Genomic DNA, 4,806 nt, shown 5'->3' with positions numbered 1-4,806 from the left:
GTATTAGTTGTTTAGTTGCCTATTATGCTTACACTTCCTAGAATAGATCAGCATGATTATAGGAAATTTCTTGCATAAAGCTACGTCTCTTGATTTAATAGAATTTCATTCAAAGGCAATTATTCTTTTCCTTCTTTTACATCAAAGGCTATCAGAAATTCGGTGCAACTCCCAAGTACATGGTCTACAACTAATTGAGACCATTTACTACCCTCCCCTGACCTTTCTTGACTTGGTCCTGGTGGGGCAATGTGCTGGCATCCATTCATTGGTTGCCACGTGGGTTATTTGTAACACAACATTCCGATATTCTTCTACAAGGTAAGAGGGTTGGTATATCTAAAAAAATCTCAAAAACCACGTCTACTGGGTAGCCTAAGATTCTTTTTAAATATGGTTTATCTATTGACTCTCTTATTGTATTTGAAATATAACTAGTTTGTGAAATCTCTTTCAGTTGACTGAATGAAATTCAAGGGTTTAGCTCCATCCAATAATGTGTATTCAGTAGTGTCGCCTTCTTCAATTTATTATTTTAATATAACATATGAAAAGTTTTAAAGATAAGGCATTCTCTTTGTGTTGATTCATTTTTCTGTTCAAGACTATGCTTTCTCTTAGGGTCAGTTCTAAAGTATATTCCAGCACATTTCTTACCATCAAGGATATTCTTCACTATATTAGGATGTTTTCTTTTTTTGCCACATACATTAATCGTAGCCACATTCTCAATCAAGAACTTCAAGTAAAATTTGTAAATCATAAAATATAAAATAGAACATGTCGATTAGCAAAACTCCATGACATAAACACTATAAGAAAGTGCTGGTCAAATAAAGATGTATGTGATGGGATTATTTTCTTCAACACAAAAACACCAGGGACACAAGGTCTTTCCTACTATTCAAGCTTTTTCACATTTTGCATTTTTTTTATTTGGAAAAATAATTGATTATCTTCATTAGTCAATTTTGATATTTAAAGGCTTTTTGGTTATTTGGAATCTAATTAATTTCTTTTTATTACTTTGTTTTGCAGGTTGTAGGTAGAGACGGATGAGGGCTGGATGGAGGGATTTTATTTTATTTTTTTTAATCTTTTATGTATTTGGAACCATTTTCAATTTATCATTGTAAATATTATATATTTTTATTATAAAGCAATACAATTTTTTTAATATTCCTTTTTAATTGTGTTGTGCAAAAATTTCTAGGTTTCAAATATGTAAAAAAAAAAAAAAAGGCAGCTGTAATGCCTTTTATTGGTGCTTGGCTTGGTCAAGGCCTTTTACTGGTGCTTCATTCGGCATTTACTGGCGCTTCGGCAGACTTCTACTGGTGCTTTTCCAGGCTATAGCGTGCGGCCAGTTAAAGTTCAGGTAAAGGTTGATGGCCGCCGGTAAACGATATTCTATGACGGCGGACGGGAAAAAGCGCTGCTAAAAGATTTAGCAACGCCCTTTTCTGCCTATATTTGTCTGACCACCGGTAAATCTTGTAAAGGCTTTTTTTTTTTTTTTTTTTGGTGTAATGAGTCCTGTCTAATAACCCCTAGGTGTTTACAGTGCTTGTATACATGCCTTTGCACATGCAAATATGGCACATATACAAGATCAAGCTTTCCATGAGATGGGCCACATTTTTTAGATCACCCAACGTGGGTTACCACAAACAAAACAATGGATGGATAGGGGAAAAGATCATTTAGACCTCCTTTTTTTCACATAGAAGAGCCTACTTGAGTGAAAGCACTGATCTTTAGACCAGATAATCTAAGAAATGTGGCCCATCTCATGCAAAAGCTTGCATTTTGTACGCATGCAATGGCATTTATATATGCCGCCCCACTTGTCAACGTGGCAAATGTGTTTGAGATCCAATCCATCCATCCGTTGGGTCCCACTGTATAAATGGCTCTGCCTATACATCAGCCTTATCTACTCATCAAACAGGCATTCTGTTAGAAACAAAATGATGGTGTTTAAAAAGTTGGATTTTTATTATTGTTATTATTTTTTTAGGTTTTTAAAGTTCATGAATCGTAACTCTAGTAATTGTTAGACAGGCCCAATTTTTTAATGAGGGCATCTACACGGTGGGACCCATCTGAATATGGATTGGATGTCACACATGTGCCACTTTTCTACATGCATCGCATGCGAATGGGCTTCCTGGCGCATGAGTGTGGCCCATGGCATATATACATCCATACAGACCGTGGAATTGTCCCCATTTGAGCATTATTAAAAACTTAAGCGGATCCAACAATGATAACCATCCAATGCTTGAATTATTTTAGACCGCCGACCATCACCTTTTAAAAGGGTTGCTACAGTCAGATTTTCAGGTCATGATCCATTCACACTAGGCTGTAACACCTGGCTAGTTTGGATTAAATTGCTAGAATGCAATGTAGCTTGGATGAGACACCACAGCCTACAAAAAGGTGGTGAACTATCACAACTGGTGGACGTTATCTCGATCCTATTTTTGTTGGTGGTTCAGTCAACTGGCCACATGCTCTAGGTTGGTTTTGGCTTGGAAATCAACTTCATTCAAAATCATAAAATGCAGAGAGAACTAACAGCCAATCTGCTGTTAGCCTAGTGGTTAAGAGCGTTTGATTTCATAGCAGTAAGTTGTGGCTTTGAGCTTTGATGGATGAAGTCGCTTATATTTATTTATTTACAAAAGATTATCAAATAACTGACCAGGATTTAAGGTGACCCAGCCCATTTATTGGCCGGTTTCGAGCAAACGGTCTGACCCAGTCTGATACAGGTTTTAGAACGTTTACAATATTAAATTTTATTCTTCATATTAAAATTTAAAAAATAAAAATAAAAATTGACCAAATTGCTATGCATGGTTAGAGGCCTGTTGATCACAGCAGCCCACCCACAGTCAACACACGTGCCAACATTGCACATGGGTGAGAGATCCCTGCTGTCTCTCAAGTGGGTCCAACCATGTAGATGCCCTGATCTGAAAATCAGGCTGGTCCACTGATAAGGTGTGTCATAGTCTATGAAACAAATGGACGGCTGAATAATCTTGGCCCAGTTTTTCTGAGCCTCCCATCTGTTTAAAACATTGCAGTCCACATTATGAGTGGAGCAGCCTAATACAAGACTGCCGACCATGCGACCACTTTGGCCCCGTTGCATGCCCTGCTGGCGTCAAAGGTAAATTGAGTTCAGCATCCAAATCTGGTTCCTTGTCAGGTTAAAAATACACTATCACGCCCTCAGGCTGTCGCCGTTCTTATGTCCACTCCCAAAGCATCAAGCAGAGAACCAGAACAAGAGAGAAAGAAATCAACATTGCAGAATTTATAGGCATTTTATCAAAAACACCAGGAATGAAAAATAATATTCAATACAATATAAGCTGACTGAAAAGAGTAATATCCTAAATGACTCTATCTCATATTACAGCTCAAAAGTTCTTCCTCGTCAATGACTCAATGTCATCAGGTACACTGTAGCTTCTTCCCATGGATTCTTGGATTTCGTTGCTCACATCCATCGGAACCATCATCTCATCTTGCATGTTCTCCATCATCTACTCCATCCAAATGGTTCTTTACAAAACATCATAATTAAGACACCATATGGCTACTTTCTAGAGGTTAGACCAAAAAGAAAATGGACTAGATTGGTTTAAGATGTTAGAATATTTGGTTGCAATCAAATAGACTAAAAAATAAAAAATAAAATTGAAAAATAAAGAAAATGAGATAGAAAACTTATAGAGTTGAGTCGAGGTATGACGTGAGTCACTCAACTTGAAATTGAATTTACTCTCCTTGGACAACATCCCAAGTGTAACATGTTACCAGAGCAATTGACCTCTAAGATACAACAACTATGACCCAGTCTAGCGGTGCACTCATTGTACACAGGCTTGATTCACTTGCAATTTAACCCAAAAGTACTGAGTTAACTCATTAATGAACTTAGTAACCAAAACTTTTAAACAATAAGAATAGAGAGAGTTTTTGAAGAAGAGAAGAAATGATTTGATTATCTTAAATGAAATAAGGGAATCTTTATATAGACTTTGAAATGATGCATTAAACACAAATTTTTAAGGTTTTTGGTTGGTTCATTCGGTTTAAATCTAACAGGTGTAACCAACCAACTAACCAGGGGTCTTTCTATTTTAAAATTGAAAAGGAGCAAGTGTGAGTATACTCTCGTACAAGATAAAGTCCCACGAGTACACTTGCAATCGCAGCCATGGCTTGCCCAATGTAGCGTGTATGTAGACTTGCGCTCAACGCATGTAGTCAATGGCATGGAATAGATCTATTGGCATAGCTTCCTACATGACCAAATTTACACGTCTCTTGAAAGAAACTCGAGCCCTTAAGTAAAAAGCTTATCTTATAAATTTGAAAAGATTAGGTAAATTGGATGTTGGAGTAAACCCACACTACAAAAACAACACAAATTTTCAATTTTGGAGGGAAACCAAAATTTTCGAAATTCTTTTTTATTTTATTTTAAACCAAAATACAATATAGGATCTTAACCATAGAAAAGAACCTAAGTTGCATTTGGCTCAAGCCCGGAGAATAATAATTAATGAATTTGGGATTTTCACTTGAAGTAGAATTTTAAAAATCACGAAAAAAATACTCACGTGGTATCAAAGAGCTCTTTCTTACCAATACAACAAAAAGGAGCCCAAGTTCTCTCTCTCTCTCTATATATATAGCTGAGTATTCATCATATGTTATGTGACTTGAAAATCTAAACGGTCCACGTGAAGCATTACCTCATGAAACCCCCGGGCACAATTT

General features: G+C 36.5%; 1 pseudogene; it reads left to right on the top strand.

Moving 5' to 3' along the window:
• LOC131226871 (26S proteasome regulatory subunit 7-like) overlaps positions 1 to 259 on the top strand; it is a 12,581-nt pseudogene extending 12,322 nt beyond the window's left edge.
• Positions 260 to 4,806: the final 4,547 nt, after the last annotated feature.

Source organism: Magnolia sinica, chromosome 15, assembly GCF_029962835.1.
Source record: "Magnolia sinica isolate HGM2019 chromosome 15, MsV1, whole genome shotgun sequence".
NCBI lineage: Eukaryota > Viridiplantae > Streptophyta > Magnoliopsida > Magnoliales > Magnoliaceae > Magnolia > Magnolia sinica.
Note: the sequence above shows the minus strand (reverse complement) of the source record. Positions and strands in the feature narration are given on the sequence as shown.